Source organism: Bubalus kerabau, chromosome X (genome assembly GCF_029407905.1).
Source record: "Bubalus kerabau isolate K-KA32 ecotype Philippines breed swamp buffalo chromosome X, PCC_UOA_SB_1v2, whole genome shotgun sequence".
Lineage (NCBI taxonomy): Eukaryota > Metazoa > Chordata > Mammalia > Artiodactyla > Bovidae > Bubalus > Bubalus kerabau.
The window spans coordinates 99,926,012-99,949,101 of record NC_073647.1 but is presented as its reverse complement, the minus strand read 5'-3'; the positions used below and the strand labels follow the sequence as shown (position 1 = coordinate 99,949,101).

Below are 23,090 nucleotides of genomic sequence, written 5' to 3'. Positions count from 1 at the left end.
GATTTACATGATCATTTCATATATAATATAGAAATGTCAGTCCATATTGAAACTGTGTAAACTGTATGATTTGCGGTTATCCACAAAATGGAGTTTGTTTCTACCTTGGGATGCATTTAAATGGCTTTTTCACTTCAACTTGTATTCAGTAAGCTATTTGACGACCATGTTATCTTCCACTTAAGGGATGTTCTGCACATCCCTGATCTTGATCACCAGTAATTCCCTCCCATCTTTTTTTTTCTTTCTTTCTTTTTTAGAGATTGGTTTGTGGTCTCCGACCTCCACTCTCTCTCATTTTTTAATTTTTTTTTGGTTTTTGGTCACACTGCACAGCAGACAGGATCTTAGTTCCCCGATCAAGGATCAAACCCGTGATCCTTGCCGTGGAAGCTCAGAGTCTTAAACACTGGGCCGCTAGGGAATTTCCGCCCGCCCCACCCCACATCTATCTTTTGACATTCAAAACCACCCATACACATTTCCAAAACATGCACTAGGTTTTGGAATTATCACTCTTTTGAAAGTACTGCCCTGGACTCTGTCATCAATAACTGCAAATCATGTCAATTTCAAGCATTGCAATGTCCCAATAAATACTTCCTCTCTCCAACCCACTTCCCAAGTGCCCTGAAACTGACAGTTCGACAACCCCCAATGGGACCTACTCTCCATTAGCCCTGCAAATTTTTACTGTTCTTCACACTTTTTATGTCCTTGTTTCCCTCCTTACCCAGTTTCAGGCCTTTGATCAATTATTAAAATACCTCTCCTATGTATAAATAACCTCAAATCTCCCTCCCCACCCCCCCACCCCCCGCCGTGTCACCCACCCTCTACCTCATACCAAAGTTCCATTTCTGTCAGATCATCTCCATACCTGCTTAAAACCTGCAGGTCTCCAATGCCCAGTTGAATGTAGCTAGAGAAACCGTGATGAATGGTACCATCTTAAATCCATGACCATGAATCTCAAGTGGGTCTTTAAAGTTGTCTGAAAATAGTACTACACTTTCCTAGTCCAGATCTTTCCAATCGTGGCTGAATATTAGAAAAAGATATAAGAGCTTTTAGTAATACCAATGCTCTGACTCTGTGTCTAGAAAGTCTGCATTTAATTGGTAGTACAAACCATTAACAGCTCTCCAGGTGATTCTTTTGTTTGTTTTTTGGTATTTGGTTTAAAAAAATTTTGTCTTTGTTCTGTTTCATTGAGATATATTTGACATACAGCACTATATAAATGTATAGTGTCCAGCATAATGACTTGATTTATAGATATAGTGAAATCATTATCACCACAAGTTCAGTGGTCAACTACTATTTGAGAAGGGAGCCAAGAATATTCATTGAATATTTAATGGAGTGGTCATTCTTCAATAAATGGTGCTGGGACAATTGGATATTCACATGTAAAAGAATGAAACTAGACCCTTATCTTTCTCCAGGTAATTCTACCATGAAGCTGGAGTTAAGAACCAATGCCCTAGCTCATTCATTCTCCTGCTCTCTTGGATGACCCTTTCCTACATTGTCTCTCTCCTCATACCTCTGTCATCCTCTCTCCTATCCTCATTCACTGCCACTGACTTTGTTTTCCACTTCACTAAAAACATAGAGGCAATAAGAGAAGAACGTCTACAAACTCCCACTGTCATTGCATGCCACCTGTGCTCATGATACTTGGCACTTCGTCCAGTGTTTCAAATGAACTCCAGGGCTTCTATCTAAAGCCATTTCATTCCGCTCATGCACTGGGGTCCCACTCATACTTGACAGTTTCCCAAGGAAGTTGCTTTAGAAATTCTCCCACCCACTCCCTCTCTTTCCTTCTTTTTCTCTTTCATTCTTGTCAGTAAACAGACATGCTGTAACTTCCCCCACTTACGCCCCCCAGCTGCCATACCATTTTTCTCTTCCTCTTTCTGGCAAATATCCTTCAAATGCATATCTATTTTCACTGTCTCCAAATCCTTTCCTCCCATTCTCACATAAACATACTCCACTCAGGCTTTCTCTCTTAATTCTCTGCTGAAACTGCTTGTATCAGGGTCACAAATGATCTCCCTGTTGCTAAATCCAATTGCTGTTTCCCTGGTCTTCATCTTACTTGACCCTCTCAGCTGCATTTGAGGCAATTGATCACTCCTTCCTCCTTGAAACTTTTTCTTCACCTGGCTTCTAGAGAACCATTTTTTTTTTCCTGGTGTTCCTCCTACCTTCTTAGATTTTGCTTGTCTTCTTTATCTTGACTTCTGGATGTGGTTGGCTGTGAGCTCCATATTTAGGCTTCTTGACATCTCTAGTTACTCTCACTCCCATCGAGAGTTCATCCTGGCTAGTGACTCAGAACCCTGTCTGTAGCAGGGGTTTTTTGTTTGGCCTTTTTTTTTTTTATTGTGGTAAAGTTATGGCCAATTATTTATTCCAGATCCTTTTCTCTGAGTAAAAAGACAGAATCTCACAAGGGAAAATGAACAGACAAATTCTTAACCTCTTTGTCTTTTCTCTATATTGCTACTATAGTTATGACATGACATATTATTACATCATATTGCTTTATACTATATATGCTTGTGTTTTCTTTGTTTTCTTCAATTTTTTATATGGTTGGTGCTTTTGCCAATTTCCTTTTTACCCTTTCTGCTCAATTGTAAGGTTCTTAGCCTATCTCTTTTTTTAAATGTAGTTGATTTACAATATTATATTAATTTCAGGTGTATACAGAAACATTAATTCAAAAAGATACATGCATCCTAATGCTCACAGCAGCAGTGAAATTCTGCCATTTGCATCTACGTGGGTGGACCTAGGGAACATTATACTTAGTGAAATAAGTCAGAGAAAGTCAAGTACTGCATGATATCACTTATATGTGGAACCTGAAAAATAATACAAATGAACACACACACACGGACACACATATTCGTCCTATCTTTAACTCTACTCTTGGTGTCTTTAGGTCAGTGATTTTCAGTGCAAGGCACCTGCACCAGCAGCATCAGCATAACCTGGGAATTTACAGTACCCATCTCAGACTCACTCACTCAGAAACTCTAAATCATAACAATCTGAGTTTTCACATAACCCACCCTCTGCATGTTGCTAATGTATACAAAATTTGTTTATGTCTCTAATTTTCAGTTACTGTCAGAAATAGAACAGTATATACTGGCTATCCTGTATGAAAGCTGAAGATTTAGTGCCTTTATCCTTCTCATATCTACCCATTTCCTGCCCTCCCTGTAAATGTTTTATGGGTTGCTATCCTCTCAGATCGAGGGACATGTTGTCATGCTGGCACGATTATCCCTATAGCAGCTTCTTCCTTGCTCGCTCTTAGTCATGCTGCTGCTGCTGCTGCTGCTGCTGCTAAGTCGCTTCAGTCGTGTCCGACTCTGTGCAACAGGTTGAACACTTAGGTTGTTTGCTATCAATTAATATTACAGGGATGCCTATTCGTGCTGTCATTCTATATTGACCAGAAGCAGAATACCTATGTATAGCTTAAATTGCTCCAGCTAGTTTATATGGTTTACTCTCCTTAACGTCTCAGCACACGCCCCTGGTTGGGAGACTAGAAACTAGTCAAAAGTAGTGTTTGTAGCCCTGTGGTCATGTTTGTGGAAGAGTCTGGCCTGCTTTCCCGGTGGAATTCTCTCTGTGCTTTGTTAAGCTTCTTTACAGTGTTTCTGTTGTGGTCTTTCTTCTCTAAATATAGAGCTGTCCCCAAAGACTGAGGTTCGAAATTTACATGCCTGCAGTAAATCATACCTGGGCCAACGTTACTGGCAGTTTGCATGCTGCAATTTTGACTCTGTGGAAGGGAAATCCTAACATTCTGTGAGCTCCTGTGAGAGAGTCTCTCCATCCTCAGTGTATGTACTGTGGCAATTAGAAACTTTGGGGAGGCATTGAGATGACTGCATTCACCACCCAGAATCTCTCTGCCCAGAGAAAATCACTGCAAAGATGTTACTGTATTTCATTCACTCCTTTTCTCCAGAAATGCATGCATGTATGTAGGTATATAGATATAGCTATCTATATAGGTACATATCTACATACATACACATACATACTGTATTTACACTACCTTTTGGAATAAAAAGAATTTAAAATGCTCTTTTATCATTCAATACAATGAAAAACTTAATTGTATGGATACCCAAAATCCATCAAATGTTTTAGCATAATTATTTAACTACTTCCCTAATTATTTCTACTATAATTAGTACTATAGTGAATACCTTTGTTCATAAATATTTCAAGGAATATATTTCTCTTATTAAAATAATCAAGTGGAGATGAAAGGTTTAAGATCTGTTACAACAGACTGATATGTGATTCAAATAGAGGTATGTGGCTGTATTCCATTGACATGTACCAAGGAGCAAATGAAGAGTAAGTGACAATTTAAGCAAGGTCAGAGTTTTATAGGGTAGCAAGCAAGATGTTCTTGCTGTTTTGGATTAGGCAGCAGTTTTCTTCTTTAACTGCAAGTCACAGTTGGAGGTTGTTCCTGGTTGTGTGCTGTTTGCTTGGGGTGATTGATGCAACCTCAATAAACAGAGCAGTATTTTCTGAGAAAAGTTTTTGCAAGCCTTGTAGCCAAAGTTTGCAAAGTGGGGGAGGTAGAAAGGACAGGAAGGAAGGAAGGAAGGAAAGGATGGGGGAAAAAAAACGAGAGGAAAGGAAAGCAAAGGAAGGAAGAGGAAAGGAAGAAAGAAAGGGAGAAATTGGAGACCTTTCATCATGCCTGTTTTAGTCCTTTCAGAGTCCCCTTGGCCAAGATGAATTCTTTTTCACTGCTGGACCATCTAGAAAAAGATACAGATAGATATAGATATGGATGTGGATATGGATATAGATATAGATATAGATATAGACATAGTATAGATGTGTTCAGCCAGACTCCTCAGGAGCTAGAGTTAAAGGAACTTCTTGAGAAGAGTTGGAAGAGGCTTGTTCTTTGGCTTTTTGTTTTCCTTAATCGTGGCTTGAATCATCTGCTCGGTACTGCTGTTTTGATTAGATGTGATAAGACTGACTTAATGAGGAGTCACTAGCCCTTGAGGGGAAAAACGTGTAAGGAAGACAGCCCTACTTGGAATCTATAGGAAAAGATGTCCCATCCCTACTACCTGAAGCTGACTCAAAATGTCCCGAGAGGTAGGACAATGTCATTCAGTTATCAGATGTTTTAGTTATCTTCACAGATGTGTTAATACATCAAAAAGCCACAGTACAGGTTTCTGGGATTCCACTGGATTCCACTTGCAGCAGTTTTCAGCAGTGACAGTGCATGTTCTCCCCCTAGTGCCAGAATGATTCCAGTTGATGATGGGAGACAGCCTTTTGTCTGGGAGTTTCCGTATTTATCAAGCAAGTATGCCAATACTTTTAATGGTATCAGTGAGTGGCTCAGGTGAATTCATAGATGATGGCATGGAATACTCAGGCATTACATGCAGGAACTGTGTAATTGTGTGGTCTACAGGGTACCCCTCAGGTGATAGCTGCAGCATAAAATCCATCCCGAGCAGTGAAGAGCCCTTCAAAACTGGTGTTTTTTCTATCAGCCTCTTCACACAATTTCTTTTCATCATCAGTGGCAACGGATGTTTTTCAGAAGGGTCTACCTGCCCCTAACCTAAGCTGTTCTTCTGGTTTAGAGGATAGCTTACGGTGAATGGTGGCAGATTCGTGATCTCCAAAGAAGATTTAGCTTCGGGACCAGGGACCAGGCTTGATCACTCAAGAGCTTTTGTGGAGCAGAGTTTTATTAAAGTATGAAAAGGGACAGAGAAAGCTTCTGATATAGACATCAGAAGGGAGACAGAGAATGCCCCCTCACTAGTCTTAGCAAGGGAGCTCTATACTTTTTAAATTGGTTATTACAGTAAATCAAAAGAATGTCTCAAGGTTGTAAAGGTCTTCCTAGATCAACTCCCATAATTTACATTTTAAGATGACAGGATTAGAACTAACAGTAGAAAGATCTTACCAGACCCACTCCCATAATGTACATTGTAAGATAACAGGATTAGTCAGAAGGTCCTCAGGAAGGAGAAACATATCCTCAAGCAGGATACATTGTTGTTATGTAATCCTTAGTACAGAGTTTAAGCTGAGTTGTTTTGTTGTACAATCATCAGCTCTAGGCTAAGGAAAAAAAATGTTTTATGAATAAAACAAACAAACACGTTTGTCCTTTTCTCCTCCTTGAGAACTCCAGACCCCTACCTCCTCTTTGAGAACACCAGATGCTCTCTCTCCTCTTTGGGGATCCCGGACTTTTACCAACCTACCTAGAAATTGACTCTCTCATTCCCCGCTTTTCTTTTAGGAGAATGATGTAGCCAAGGGAAAGGGGCGTCGTTTTTTGTTCCATAACTACTTTCTGCTGTTGAGGGGCGTCATCCCTAAATTGTTGAGGCAACATATTCTCCTAGCCCTCATATTGAGGGTCTCTGATCTAGGGGCCCCAAGTAATAGTTGAAGGAGGCTGTGGCACTCCTAGGAGCCTGGACAGCCATTTGTAACGTAAAAGCTTTCAGAGGGTTAGAAACAAATCCAGTTACACAGTTGCAGATGCAGGGAGCAAACAGTAAAAACAGAACAATTAGAATTACTACAATTAAGATAGTTTTCTACCATGGGGAGCTAGTTAACCTTTCCCAAAGTGAGGTGTCTGAAGCTTTGAGAGAATCCATAGCCTGAATCATCTTGTTCATGTGTTTAGTATGTGAGTAGCATTAGTACTCATATCTGGTATATGTGTGCAACTTTGGGTATGAATACTGGCACAAGTTCCTTCTTGTGCAGCTGTTAGAATATCTAAGGCCAATCTGTTTTGTAAAACCGCCTTTCTAATTTGTATTTGTTTAGCATTAAGGGCTGAACTAGCTTTTTGAGAATCTTGTAAAGCCTCTTGAGTTAACTTAGTCAGAGCATCAACTCGTAGCATAACATCTGTGTCCCCAGAGAGGGGATGGATATTGCAGCCAGATAATCATACCAGTGAAATACAGACCTTGCCCAGCGAGTTTTAAGCTGTGGCAGATCAGCAGGATTCTCTGGAAGCTCTGAAAATATGAAGCCACGAGTAAAAGCTAGACCTAGGGTGCACCTCCCTATCCAGCCAGGGGGAAGCCATGCCCATAGATAAGAGCCACATATCCAATAGGTCCTGTTTGGAGCAAACCAGCATGACTGAGGGATCCAGTCCCAATGAGTTCCTGGCCAGGCAAAAAGAGGGCCTGAACTGGAATTGGAAAACACAGGAATGATTACATTGCATATTTCTTGAGGCAAAACCCCCAATTGTTTCCGATCGTTTTAATTAAGTTGTCAGCTAACCTCTGGGGATGGCTCTATTTGTTCCCAGCGTTTGGGAGCATTAGGTAGTAGGCGTCCCTTTTCAGGAGTTAGCCATATGACCTCATCCCATATTTGATAAACATTAGGTAGGAAACCATGAGATCTAGACCCATTTACTTTCTTAATGTTCAGCAAAATAGACATTAAATCAAGATGCTGTACGATCAAAGTTGAAAGTCACATTATAGCCATAGTTAAGGTACAGAGTGTTACACCAGTCCATTTTAGGATTGCTAGATGTCATCAGATTAAAGAGAGGCATCACATGTGATTGTTGTTGGTGAAGATATTTTCACAGAGTTGAAGAAAGTCTTTTCCTTGAAATGGAAAAACCCACCATGGGAACCCTTCAACTGATGAAGAGGGGAGCACTCCGCAGACCCAGCAATTAGACCGATTGTGGAATGCAGCATAAGAATGAGCCCAGGACAGAAAGGCGTTGTCTTGAGGGTCAAATGGCAGACTCGGGACGTTTGGAGTCAGCAGAAGCAGGCCCATGTCGATTGTCAGGCCCATCTGAAAAGTAAGAGGTAAAAGCATAGAGGATAAAGACGTCAAATGACATTGTTTAGTTTTGGTCAGGGTGCCACTTCTTAACTTGAGTGTGGTGCACCCAGGAATCAATTGCAGGCACCTTGAGGGCTGTGGGAGAAGAAAGAATAACCTGGCAAGGGCCTTCCCAGAGGGGCTCGAGAGATTGATCTCCAGATCCCAATGTCTTTTTCAAGACCTCGGTGCCTGGTTCAGAGGCTTGTTTGACTCCGGCTGGGTCAGGAGTCACCTCCCAGAGTTTCCGTAATGTCTGTTGAAAGGCTGAAAGCTGCGTCACATAGTTAATTCTAAGGCTGATTCTAATTCTAAGGGTCTATAACAATGTCTGTGCATAAGAAGGGTCTTCCGTAGATACATTCAAAGGGGGACGGTCCTTCCTTTTTAGGGGCAGTCTGAGCCCTCATTAAAGCTATGGGTAGAACTTTAAGCCAATCGTCCTGTGTCTCTTGAGTTAATTTACGTAGATGTCTCTTAATAATGTCATTAGCCTTTTCAACTTTTTCTGAAGATTAGGGTCTCCAGGAACAGTGTAAGTGATACTCGATTCCTAGAGCTTTCGACACCCCTTGAGTTACAGCAGCTTTAAAGGTGGAGCGTTGTTGCTCTGAACTTTAGAGTTTAAGATCCCACTTACATCATGACAAGTCAGTACAGTAAGATTTCGCCCATTCCTTAACCTCGGGCTTTAATGGATACTGCTTTTGATGTGGAAATAGGTCAGGGTCTTTGAGCTTGATAAGGACAAGAACAGTATTTTGTGCTCGATCCACAGTTCCTCCGTCAGCCCACACTTTAGGATTTACATTTTGTTCAATCAATGGGAGAGAAAGAGCAGACTCCATATTCATGACTACAGAGGCCTGGACCTTCCTCAGTCTGTCCCTCCCGAGAAGGGGTGAGGGGGACTCTGGCATGATCAGAAACTCGTGGGAAAACAGCACAGAGTCCCGGTTGCAGCTTAAAGGATGACTGAATATTTCAGTCATAGCCTTTGGCTCATCCTGACAGTCCCATTACAGTAGTGGATCAGGAGGAAAGCAGACCAGGGGCTTCAGTGAGCACAGAGAAAGTTGCCCCAGTGTCCAAAAGAAAATCGACTGATTGGCCCCCCACAGTTATTAATACCCGGTGTTCCTCGGGTGTCATTAGGACAGGAGCTTGTGTGGGGATCCCTGGGCACCTTCAGTCCTGATTGTCCTGAGAGTCTGACCCCTGGGACCTGTGCCTCTGGGGGCAGTCTCTCCTCCAGGGTGGTCCTTTACAGACCAGACAGGGAGCCAGGGGCGGCTTAGACACCTGAGAGCAACTTCGCTTGAGATGCCCCTCCTTTCCACAGTAATAGCAAGCCCATCCCTTTTCACCTGGCTTCCTCTGGACATTTTTCTCTTCAGGCTGATTCATAGCAGTTTTCATAGCCATCACTAGAGCCTGAGCCTTTTCTTTGGTTCTCTTCTGTTGTCCTTCCCCCTTCTCATATTCTCTACTGCAATATACCGTCTGAGCCAGCTGTAACAGTGTTTTAAAGACTGATTTGGCCCAAACGCCTGTGTTTGTGACTTACAGCAGATATCTGGAGCCGACTGGGTGACTGAGTGAGAAATCTATCTTTTAAGACCATTTCTCCTCTGCACATTTGGGATCAATGTCAGTAAACTTGTGGAGAGCCTCCCGTAGCCTATCTAGGAATTTACCAGGAGTTTCCTTCTCTACCTGTTCTATGTCAGCCAACTTAGCATAATTTAGTGGCTTCGTTCGAGCTCTCTTAAGCCCCTCAATAAAGCAATTGTCAAAGAGGGTCTGCTCCTGTCTCTCTTCCTCTTTGTGATAATCCCAGTCTGGCTCTGCTATGGGAACTGCTTGGCTCCCTGTAGGGAGGAGGGCTAGTTCGTGTTCCCTCTTTCCCCTTGTCTCACGTTCAAGCCATTCATCTCCAAAAATAGTAACTTCCCCCAAAACTCAAGCTCTCGAGTCACGAGTCAGCATCTGTCCCAAGACATACATTACATCTCTCCAAGTAAGCTCATAAAGTAAAGTGAGTCCTGTAAAGGCTTCTATGTACTTTTCTGGATCCTCTAGTCTCCCAGATCTCTCTTTATCCGTTGTACCTCTGGGTAAGAAAAGGGCTTATGGATTTTTATGGATTGGTTATTTTTCCCAGTGGGGGCCTCCTGCAGAGGCAGTAAGTTGTGTGGCTGTTCCTCAGCCCCTCTAGCTACGCCTCACATACGGTCCGAGGGATAGATTAGAGAAACCTGCTTTTTCTCATCCTCATCCTCTTTCTCGTATTTTACCTTAGTTTTGGTTATCTGCACCTTCTCTACTTTGACTGTCTGAGTTCCCATTGAAACCAGAGCAGTCTGAGGCTGCATTGGAACTGGGGTTGTTTGAACTTCTATCGAGACTGAGGCAACCCTTCCTGGAGGGGTGCCTTGACCCTCAGCTTGCTCAGTTGTGAGCCCCAGATACAGAAGCAGAGGCAGAGTAAGAGGATAGGAGGGAGCTGAAGGCTTTACACCCAAATCTGTACCCTTAGGACTTAAGTCTGGTATATCTCACAGAGAGAAAAAGGGGAACACATATGGCACTTCTACCCATTTCCCTTGTTTTCTACAGAACCGGTCTAGTTGTAAAACAATATCGTAGTTAAGAGACCCTTCAACTGGCCACCCTTGTCTGCCACCCTCCAATGGATATTGTGGCCATGCAGATTTGCAAAGGAAAGTCAGGTGTGTCTTCTTTATGCTCTGGGGGTCAAACTTACCCCAGGTTTTCAGGACACAATCCAAGGGTATGGGTCTGGAACTTTGAGAGTGGAGGAGGAAATGGCAACCTACTCCAGTATTCTTCCCTGGAGAATCCCAGGGACAGAGGAGCCTGGTGGGCTGCCATCTGTGGGGTCACACAGAGTCAGACACCACTGAAGCGACTTAGCAGCAGCAGCAGCATCGGTAAGAGAGAAAAAAGCGGCAACCAGCGCCTTTGCTTCTTTCCATCGGAGGTGTCCCTCCCTGCTCTAGATGGGGGTGGAGACAGACTTTCCACCGAAGCTTTTCCTTCCCTAGACGGACTTAGTCTGTCACTTGCTGACTCAGGCGCCTTCCCTTCAGCCCGCTCATTCTACCATCGAGGCAAGGGGGAGATGCACCAGGGGTAGACCTGATGGCATCCCAAATTGATTTCTAGTTCCATACCACCACGACCTTTGTTTGATTCGTGCTTTTCCTCTGATGCCACATGGGCTGTAACAGAGTAGTTTCCTGGAATGTTTCCCAAGCTGGGACTGCTAGGGGAAGCATCCGTCTTATGAGTGCCTGTGCACATTCCTGAGTACAGTCCTGACCACAGTAGAAGCGGTGAGTTATAAAGGGACAAACAACAATCAATACGTCCCTTCTCTGTGTCACCACACCAGTGTATGTGACAGCAAAAGAGGTGGTAGAGGGTCGGCCCATGAGGAAAAAGTGACTTTTGTCCTCAAGCTATTAGGGCCAATCCTTCCAGCTCATTTTCACAGATTCCACAAAAGGAATATCTAAGGAGTTGAGACAGAAGGCACTGGAGAGCTTTCTCTGGTCTGCTAAGAGCTAGCACTACCAAAGGAAGAAGCCCATTGTACTTCCAGTCTGGAATTCCTGACCTATGTTCTTAGAAACCTCATGCTCTCTAGCAGCACTTCCATCCATGTAGTTCGGAGGCACAGGTATGGCAAGGACTCGCTTTTAGGACTCTGGCCCCCTATGGAAGCAGTCAAGAGAGAGACACCGCTGAAGCTAGAGCTTCACCTAGTTCCCAAAGGTGCTGCTGGAGCTAGAGTTCCACCCCGTTCCTGAACGTGCTCCTAGCAAGTCTGGGTTCCCCATGACTACCAAGCTTGGGGTCTAAGTAAAAGTACACAGTAATGGCATGGATCACAAGTCCCTTGAAAGTCTAAGATCTGACGGATTAGGTTAGTAGTTCTAACTCCCCATGGAATTACGAAATGGTGGAAGAGACCAGGAAAAGGTGACCAAGAAAGGAAAGTTCAGCCCACGTGCTTTGCCCTTTTCTGGCCACTCCCCTCGCAGGGACGTTGGGTGTCTCTTGGCATTGGCAGGTCGGTATAAACTCCCAACAAGGCTCCCTTTTGGGGGGCTGCCTCAGGCATTACGAGGCACCATGAAACTGCAGAGCAGGGCTCAGTGCTCATTTCATACTCATTTCGGTACGTCTCTTTCCTTCTACATTCACACAGACAGGCACGCCATAGAGTTAGTAAAGTAAAGCAGAAAGCGTGTATACTGAGAAAGCAGAGACTAGAGCTCTGAGTGTGTTTACCTTGTCCTGAAGATCCTGGACGAAGCCCCAAGATGTTAGCTTACAGTGAACGGTATCAGATTCATGATCTCCAAAGAAGAAGATTTAGCTTTGGGACCAGGGACCAAGCTTGATCACTCAAGAGCTTTTGTGTAGCAGAGTTTTATCAAAGTATGAAAAGGGACAGAGAAAGCTTCTGACATAGACATCAGAAGGGGGACAGAGAATGCCCCCTCACTAGTCTTAGCAAGGGAGCTCTATACTTTTTTAATTGGTTATTGCAGTAAATCAAACGAATGACTCAAGGTTGTAAAGGTCTTCCTAGACCAACTCCCATAATTTACATTTTAAGATGACAGGATTAGAACTAACAGTAAAAAGATCTTACCAGTCCTACTCCCATAATATACATTGTAAGATAACAATAAGATAGTCAGAAGGTCCTCAAGAAGGAGAAACATGTCCTCAAGTGGGATACATTGTTGTTATGTAATCTTTAGTACAGAGTTTTAGCTGAGTTGTTTTGTTGTATTATCGTCAGCTCTGGGCTGAAAGGAAATAATGTTTTATGTGACTAAGACAAAGGAGTGTCAGCTCAGTTCAGTTCAGTTCAGTCGCTCAGTCGTGTCCGACTCTTTGAGACCCCATGAATCACAGCACGCCAGGTCTCCCTGTCCACCACCAGCACCCGGAGTTCACTCAGACTCACGTCCATCGAGTCAGTGATGCCATCCAGCCATCTCATCCTCTGTCGTCCCCTTCTCCTCCTGCCTCCAATCCCTCCCAGCAGCAGAGTCTTTTCCAATGAGTCAACTCTTCGCATGAGGTGGCCAAAGTACTGGAGTTTCAGCTTTAGCATCATTCCTTCCAAAGTAATCCCAGGGCTGATCTCCTTCACAATGGACTGGTTGGATCTCCTTGCAGTCCAAGCGACTCTCAAGAGTCTTCTCCAACACCACAGTTCAAAAGCATCAATTCTTCGGTGCTCAGCCTTCTTTACAGTCCAACTCTCACATCCATACATGACCACAGGAAAAACAATAGCCTGGACTAGACAGAAATCTGTTGGCAAAGGAATGTCTCTGCTTTTGAATATGCTATCTAGGTTGGTCGTAACTTTCCTTCCAAGGAGCAAGCATCTTTTAATTTCATGGCTGCAGTCACCATCTGCAGTGATTTTGGAGCCCAAAAAGATAAAATCTGACACTGTTTCCAATGTTTACCCATCTATTTCCCATGAAGTGATGGGACCGGATGCCATGATCTTCGTTTTCTGAATGTTGAGCTTTAAGCCAACTTTTTCACTCTCCACTTTCACTTTCATCAAGAGGCTTTTTAGTTCCTCTTCCCTATCTGTCATAAGGGTGGTGTCATCTGCATATCTGAGGTTACTGATATTTCTCCCGGCAGTCTTGATTCCAGCTTGTGTTTCTTCCAGTCCAGCGTTTCTCATGATGTACTCTGCATAGAAGTTAAATAAGCAGGGTGACAATGAACAGCCTTGACGTACTTCTTTTCCTATTTGGAACCAGGCTGTTGTTCCATGTCCAGTTCTAACTGTTGCTTCCTGACCTGCATACAAATTTCTCAAGAGGCAGATCAGGTGGTCTGGTCTTCCCATCTCTCAGAATTTTCCACAGTTTATTGTGATCCACACAGCCAAAGGCTTTGGCATAGTCAATAAAGCAGAAATAGATGTTTTTCTGGAACTCTCTTGCTTTTTCCATGATCCAGCGGATGTTCACCACTTGATCTCTGGTTCCTCTGCCTTTTCTAAAACCAGCTTGAACATCAGGAAGTTCATGGTTCACATATTGCTGAAGCCTGGCTTGGAGAATTTTGAGGATTACTTTACTAGCGTATGAGATGAGTGCAATTGTGTGGTAGTCTGAGCATTCTTTCGAATTTCCTTTCTTTGGGATTGGAATGAAAACTGAACTTTTCCAGTCCTGTGGCTACTGCTGCATTTTCCAAATTTGGTGGCATATTGAGTGCAGCACTTTGACAGCATCATCGTTCAGGATTTGGAATAGCTCCACTGGAATTCCATCAGCTCCACTAGCTTTGTTCTTAGTGATGCTTTCTAAGGCCCACTTGACTTCACATTCCAGGATGTCTGGCTCTAGGTCAGTGATCACACCCTCGTGATTATCTGGGTCGTGAAGATCTTTTTTGTACAGTTCTTCTGTGTATACTTGCCACCTCTTCTTAATATCTTCTGCTTCTGTTAGGTCCATACCATTTCTGTCCTTTATCGAGCCCGTCTTTGCATGAGATGTTCTCCTGGTATCTCCAATTTTCTTGAAGAGATCTCTAGTCTTTCCCATTCTGTTGTTTTCCTCTATTTCTTTGCATTGATCGCTGAGGAAGGCTTTCTTATCTCTTTTTGCTATTCCTTGGAACTCTGCATTCAGATGCTTATATCTTTCCTTTTCTCCTTTGCTTTTCACTTCTCTTCTTTTCACAGCTATTTGTAAGGCCTCCCCAGACAGCCATTTTGCTTTTCTGCATTTCTTTTCCATGGGGATGGTGTTGATCCCTGTCTCCTGTACAATGTCAGGAACCTCATTCCATAGTTCATCAGGCACTCTGTCTATCAGATCTAGGCCCTTTAATCTGTTTCTCACTTCCACTGTATAATCATAAGGGATTTGATTTAGGTCATACCTGAATGGTCTAGTGGTTTTCCCTACTTTCTTCAATTTCAGTCTGAATTTGGCAATAAGGAGTTCATGACCTGAGCCACAGTCAGCTCCTGGTCTTGTGTTTGCTGACTGTGTAGAGCTTCTCCATCTTTGGCTGCAAAGAATATAATCAGTGTGATTTCGGTGTGGACCATCTGGTGATGTCCATGTGTAGAGTCTTCTCTTGTGTTGTTGGAAGAGGGTGTTTGTTATGACCAGTGCATTTTCTTGGCAAAACTCTATTAGTCTTTGCCCTGCTTCATTCCGTATTCCAAGGCCAAATTTGCCTGTTACTCCAGGTGTTTCTTGACTTCCTACTTTTGCATTCCAGTCCCCTATAATAAAAAAGACATCTTTTTTGGATGTTAGTTCTAAAAGGTCTTGTAGGTCTTCACAGAACTGTTCAACTTCAGCTTCTTCAGCCTTACTGGTTGGGCCATAGACTTGGATTACTGTGATATTGAATGGTTTGCCTTGGAAACGAACAGAGATCATTCTGTCGTTTTTGAGATTGCATCCAAGCACTGCATTTCGGACTCTTTTATTGACCATGATGGCTGCTCCATTTCTTCTGAGGGATTCCTTCCCGCAGTAGTAGATATAATGGTCATCTGAGTTAAATTCACCCATTCCAGTCCATTTGAGTTCGCTGATTCCTAGAATGTCGACATTCACTCTCACCAATCTCTTGTTTGACCACATCCAATTTGCCTTGATTCATGGACCTGACATTCCAGGTTCCTATGCAGTATTGCTCTTTACAGCATCAGACCTTGCTTCTATCACCAGTCACATCCACAGCTGGGTATTGTTTTTGCTTTGGCTCCTTCCCTTCATTCTTTCTGGAGTTATTTCTTCACTGATCTCCAGTAGCATATTGGGCACCTACTGACCTGTGGAGTTCCTCTTTCAGTATCCTCTCATTTTGCCTTTTCATACTGCTCTTGGGGTTGTCAAGACAAGAATACTGAAATGGTTTGCCTTTCCCTTCTCCAGTGGACCACATTCTGTCAGTTCTCTCCACCATGACCCACCCGTCTTGGGTTGTCCCATGGGCATGGCTTAGTTTCTTTGAGTTAGACAAGGCTGTGGTCCTAGTGTGATTAGATTGACTAGTTTTCTGTGAGTATAGTTTCAGTGTGCCTGCCCTCTGATGCCCTCTTGCAACACCTACTGTCTTATTGGGCTTCTCTTACCATGGGCGTGGGTTATCACTTCACGGCTGTTCCAGCAAAGCGCAGCCGCCTTTCCTTACCTTGCACGAGGGTTATCTCCTCACAGTCGCCCTTCCTGACCTTCAACATGGGATAGCTCCTCTAGGCCCTCCTGCGCCCGGGCAGCCACAGCTCCTTGGATGTGGGGTTGGTCCTCCCGGCCGCCGCCCCTGGCCTCGGACTTGGGATTGCTTCTCCTGGCCACCGCCCCTGGCCTCGGGTGTGGGGGCGTCAGGTAGCTTCTCCCGGCCACCGCCCCGACCTCAGATGCGGGGTAGCTCCTCTGGGCCAATCCTGTGCCCTCTCGGCATATCCCACTCAATCAAGGGTAGACTCCATTACTGGAGTCACCCTGACCCTTATAGTCAAATTTGCTCATGGCATTCCGTTTGTTCATGATAGTCAGCCTACTTTGTGAAACTGGTTGAAAGTGAAAGTCACTCAGTCGTGTTGGACTGTTTGCGACCCCATGGACTACAGAGTCCATGGAATTCTCCAGGCCAGAATACTGGACTGGGTAGCCTTTCCCTTCTCCAGGGGATCTTCCCAACCCAGGGATCGAACCCAGGTCTCCTCCACCGCAGGTGGATTCTTTACCAGCTGAGCCACACAAGGGAAGTTCTGCTAAATACATCACTTACCTTGAGGAACACAAAATCGGCTTTCTCTAGTTGTAATACATGATGCTTATTCTCCTGATAGAGGCCGTGCCACAATGAGGTACTATTTGTTATGTAACATCTTATAGAACACCCATATGGCATATGCTAACTTATCTTGTGTGTTCAGGATAATTGCTAGAGACTTTGTGATCTGTTAAACTAAACATCCCAGCAGATCTTGTTTTCCAGAAACGGGTGGGGGAGGGGGGAGGGGTTAGAGAGAGAGGGATTATCCAGTAACAGTCAAGCCAATTTCTTTTAAAAACTCACCAGGAAGGGCTTCTCTGGCGGCTCAGATGGTCAAGAATCTGCCTGCAATGCAGGAGACCCGGGTTCAGTCCCTGGGTCGGGAAGATCCCCGGAGAAGGGAATGGCAACCCACTCCAGTATTCTTGCCTGAAGAATACCATGGACAGAGGAGCCTCGTGGGCTATAGTCCATGGGGTTGCAAAGAGTCAGACATGACTGAGCAACTCTCTCTCTCTCTCTCTCTCTCTCTCTCACACACACACACACGAAGAATAACTGACTCCGTATTCATATAGGCTTTGTGAATTGATATTCTCACATTAGGGAAAATAATAACTAGCAAGGGTGGTCCAAAACTTGTCTTTGATTCTAACAAAAGTCATGTGGTGCTCAAAGGTGAACCCAGCTGGATTCATTGCCTGGTTTTTATAATCCAAGCCCTTGACTTCAAGTCCTGTTTCAAGGACTAATAATCATTGTGTTTCATTTGATTACTTGTTTTGCAGTTGGCCAATGCATCCTGTCTGGAGTCTTAAATGCACAGCCCGTGTCACACCAGAGTATTCAATGATGCATTCTACTACAAAAGGAGCAGGAGAGACCAATCCATGTCCTACTACAGACTACATTCTCTAAACAAATTCCTGATCATCAAAATCAGAGCAGTGTTGATAATCTAGATAACATGGATTAATGGCTTGTGGCCAAAAGGGGGTACGAAAAAATATCTCTTGACATCCAGGCTAGGACATGTTATTCTCCCATTAGACACTGAAAAACATCTCAGGGAATGCCAACTTCAGGTGAGATCATGAGACCTTGTCACTCTGAGATCATGATAAAGTGAGACAAAACAAAGGCCACTTCGTGATTTTTTTTCCGAAGTACACACAAAAGCAAAATCACTGTAGAAATCACTGTATATCCCTCTCCTAGCTAGTATGAGTGACTGCTAGTTTGGGGGTTTTGTTGTCCCCTTTGCTTTGTTTCTTTGTTTGTTTTCAGCAATTGTAGCTTTAACCTCACTCTAATCTATTCTCTCTATACAAAAGGTTTATTAAGATACTGTCATAGGAATACCCTGTCTTCCTGACAGTATCCAATCCAGATCAAAGCTCTGCTTCTTTAAAACCTCACCCAAATCACCTAAAACAAGCCCACCTCTTTATTTCTTTATTTTTTTTTTTTTGAGGTGGTCCCATTATTTAGTCTTTATTGAATTTGTTAACATATTGCTTCTGTTTTTTTTTTTTTTTTTCTTTAATGTTTTGGTTTTTGCCTCAAGACATATGGGACCTTAGTTTCCCCAACCAGGGAGCAAACCCACACCACCTACTTTGGAAGGCAAAGTCTCATCCACCGGACCAGCAGGGAAGTCCCAAGCCCAAATCTTTTAACATCCCTTTTCTATCACCCACGTACTTGTGTGGCCCACAGTTCCTTCACTGTGTATGTTCTCCTTCACTGCAAAGAATAATTAACTCAAATTGTTCAACTACAAATGTGTTCCTGCTGGTCTTTAGCTGGGAGGCATCGAACTATCACATCACGTTAAACCTGATGGCAAAGCAAAGCAGAAGACTCAAATGTATTTGATTTATGTATTTATGTATTTGTATCTAAATGTATTTACAATAACCCCACATGCTATTATTTCTAATGTAAGTTTCAGTTTACAAAGACATTTATTTTGTATCCTTTCAACCAGCGATTTCAAGGCCTAGAGACTGAGAAGAGGGCTAGTATACTGGTGGAGATATTAACAATATGAACTGTAAAAGACCAACCATAAAGTATATTGAAAATAGATATTCATGATAGTGGAATGGGAGAAAGAAAGCCAAGGTTGAGTTTTGGACAATGAGTTTGAGATGATGGCCTGACCACCAGGTCAGATGTTGTATGGGCCACAGAAGTTTAGATCAAATTCTTCACATTCAAAGCACAGGGTTCCAAAACAAACGGTTCCTTTGGGTGGCTACCAACCTTCCTCAAGCCCTGTCCCCAGCCTCCATAACATCTCAGTAAGCACAGTGAGACAAATAAGACCTTGATGAGACCCTGTAAATCCAAATGTGACCATTCTGTATGTCTGTTTTTCTAACTCCTCCCCATCCCCACAAACATCACCCACCCCCACATAGGTTATCCAGGCGACCTATGTATTCAGAAGTGGAAAGAAATGTAAATTTTACTTGGAATGACTGATTATAGAACAGCACTATCTAACAGAATTCTCTGCGCTGATAGAGATGTTCCATATCTGCACTGTGCACAGTATAGTAGCCACGGGTTTACATGTAGCCATTGAGCACTTCAAATGCTGCGAGTGAGACTGAATTTTCAATTTTATTTAATTTGAATCAATTTAAGTAATCACATATGACTAGGGGCTACCATTTTTAAGAATATACCTCTACAGGAAGTCTTCCTCACCTGTGGTGGACCATACTCAGCCACTTGCCTTCACCCAAAACATGTTCTTCGTGACCGCTTGGATGATTTTAATTCACTTAGAGTCATCACTCATCATAAAATCCCATGTACTGCAAACATGCTAATCAAAACCATCAGCTGCTTGTAGATTCCTATTTTTGCCATCACCATGTACTATTTTTATTTTTTAAAATAATTGACAGACATCACCAATGTAATGCAGTGTGTTTATGTGATGAATAGTTCTCAGAGAATTAAGGATCTTTTGGGTATTCAAATCTTACCTTGAATCTGCCCAGATAGCTTTTGTTCCTTGCACTGCATCTTATTACCCTGCTAGTCTTTAAACCAAGTTTGATAGTTGAATTTTGCTACACTGTGGAGTGAAATTTATCCTTTGGTGTCTGATCTCAGAATCTAATCATAGCAATTGACATGGAAAACGTGTTCACAGACTAAACCAAACTTTGATCTGCACTGTTAGAACAAATCATTCCCGAAGACTGTTCATATATCAATTGGGTATTGTCTAAATAAATGAGGTAAATTTCAATTCTCTTACCTACTAGGAAAAAAAAATTGCCACCTTTCTTTAGAATGTCATGAATAGACAAATTTTACTTCTGAAACACAAACACTTGAAGAAGTATAAGTTTCGGCTAACATCCTGGTTATTTTCTCCTTACCAGCATCAGTGTCTTTCTATTTATTTACTCAAATGAGGAAGGAATCTACATTTAGATTAAAAGTGGTTGCCTGGACTATTAGTTCTATTTGGTTCCTTTGTAGATCGCACCACCTTTGAGATTTCCAAGTGGTGGGGCAGACTGCTGGCTATAGGTCTGGATCCAAAGAAGAGGTCTGTGCATGGGCTATGAATTTGAGAGTCTATGACATATAGATGGTGCCTGGACTCAAGCAAATAAACCTTAGAACAGGGGGCAGATGACACACCTCTTTCAAGAGATTTATCTTGAATAAAGGGAAGGGCATCAAGGCCCAGGTAGCTGAGTGGACAAGGAAAGGGTGGAACCTCATGTGGGCTCATAAAATATAAATGTGTGTGTGTGTGTGTGTGTGTGTGTGTGTGTGAATGTCTTAGGAGTCATGTTACTAGCTGAACACGTGATGACATAAAAACCTTGGATCCTGCTTCAATCCACTTACTTCAGTGTGTGTGTGTGTGTGTGTGTGTGTGTGTGTGTTTGCTGACCCCAATTCAAAAGTTTAAGTTTAATGGCATGATTAAACTTATGTGATGTGCTTATATAAAATAGGTGAATTTTGCTATTTTAACTCTCACCAGGCAGTTTCATGTCCAAATTCTGTGGCTGAGACTTGGCAAGTACCTTCCTGTAGACCTTGTGGCTGGACACTCCCTCTTCTTTTTATTTTCCTCTTAAAAAGATGGTTTTCTTTTTCCAGCACATGATTTATCTTTCATCAAAATTTCAGTGTCATCTTTGTGCTGTTTATATATAGACCCTTTCCACAGTAGCATAATTTACACTGGTCTGCTGTCTGTGTCCATCCCACTTACCTCCCTGGGGCACTGCTTTCTCCTTCATAAGTCATTGTTTATTTAAGTCTCTTGTGTCTTTGAACACGAATGCTAACCTTTGTCTTCTTACAGCATCTATCTCTAGGACACCACCGGAAGGGAAGATGACAGAAGAGGGTTTGTCGACCGAATTGTAATAACATTTCATTCCTGTCTCCTTAAGACAGGCAGAAGCAGAGATGGACTATCAAAAGATGCAACAGAACCAGATGCAGAAACAGCCAGAGACAGGACAGCCTGACAGAAAAACAGAGATAGCTGGTCAGGCAGGCTGAGAAAGCCCAACAGAGGGACAGACTCAGATATTATACCTCCTCCCCCAAAAGAGACAGGTAGAAAGGCATACACAGAAAGGGGCAGACAGAGACAGGTAGAAATAGATGGAGACAGAGACAGGGAGGCAGAGGAAGCTGGGCACAGACAGGGACAAACAGACACACATTCAAACTAAGGCAAAGAATGATGGTAGCAGACAGAGACAGGGAGACAGGCAGAGGCTGATTGACACAGATAGAAAGACAGAGACAGACAGACTGAGAGACAGAGAAAGACAGACACACACTGAAAGAGAGCCAACAGACATAGAGATAGTGATGGGGAGAGAGAGAGTCAGAGAGAAACAAGGTTGGGGGTGGGGAGAAAGACAGAGACAGGTCGGGACAGAAAGGGAAAGACAAAGACAGACGGAAGGAGAAAGAGACACAGAAAGATGCAGATACAGACGGATACAGAAGCACTGGAGAAATACAGAGACAGAGACAGAAACATAGAGACCCAGACAAAAAAGGGATTGTCAGAAACAGAGAGAAACAGAAAGATACGGACAGTAAGACAGAGACAGACAGTGACAAAGATAGGCAGTCTGAGACAGAGACTGAGGTAGACAAAGAAAGAGGTAGATAGTAATTAGACAGGGATGCAGACAGACATAATGGAGACAGAGATAGGGGAAGACAGAGAGAGCGGCAGACATACAGAGAGGGAAAGACAGAGACAGGGATAAATCCTCATCATTGTCAAGGACCACGTGGTATCCCATAGGGGTACATCTCCTTTAGTGTGGCGTTTAGTTTGCTGTTATTTAGCTTGATGGTTTCCTGTAGCGTTACCATGACTATACATTTTGCCCTGCCTCCCCATCTCCCCATGCCTTTACGAAGAGGCTAACAAAATGAGTATCAACATGGGAAAAGGTTTCTTCCTCATCCTGAGCAGTCAAAAAGAAAAGAAAAAAAAAGTGAAAAAATAGAGACAGGTATTGGATAAATTGCCCAAACTGGCAAATGGCAACAGTCAGGGTTTGTGAGAGTTTAAATGTTTAAATGAGTGTATTTCAGCTGTCACTGTTTGTACATTATTGAACATCTTTCTATTGTAAGCAGCAACAAGCAATTTAAGGATTTAAAGCTAGTTGGGTAGGAAAACAAAAGCAGACCTTTCAGTCTAGGTACACTTGTAGCTAAGTAGTCTCTGAATTTCCCAACTGAGGATACCTCTGTTTAGATGAAATGGCATCTTGGCATTCAGCTCGAGAAAAAGGAATTTCAAATTGTTTAGAGAGTTTATATAAAGAAAGTGAAATTCTTACCAAAAAAAAAAAAATAATAATAATAATTTTTACCTTTCAACTGAATCATGAGTTACTCTTCTCCCCAGTTATTTTGAAACACAAATAAAATGAAGTCTATTGTTTGTAGTTGGTTAGGTAAACGGAATATAAGGGAACACGAGAAAGGGTAGGGGGCTGCAAAATTAAGGGAAAACATCGAAGGATGCAACAGCAGCTTCCTGGTTGAACCATTTCATATAAGTAACTGTCATGTAAATATTACTCTAATACTAGTATGTGGGTTTGGGATAACGAAGCCTTTCAAATCTGCTTAAAGAGTAAAAGGAATGAATGAATGGATAAAGTCAGAAGTAATTTGTTCACTGAACGACAATGGGTAAAATCTAATTGGGAAGAGAAACATAAACCACCAGTAAGGAAAATTCTGATTTCAACTAAGTAAAGCATTAAAATCTGGTGACTATTTTTTTTAATTTAAATTTATTT

The 23,090-nt window shown here is 42.8% G+C and overlaps 1 protein-coding gene and 1 pseudogene across 1 annotated transcript in view; one reads left to right on the top strand and one right to left on the bottom strand.

The window, feature by feature from the left end:
- The window catches only part of LOC129639695 (progesterone receptor-like), a 243,796-nt gene that overhangs the window by 82,837 nt on the left and 137,869 nt on the right, over positions 1-23,090 (top strand). The window lies entirely within an intron of this gene.
- On the bottom strand, positions 6,365-16,935 carry LOC129639693 (endogenous retrovirus group PABLB member 1 Env polyprotein-like; annotated as a pseudogene).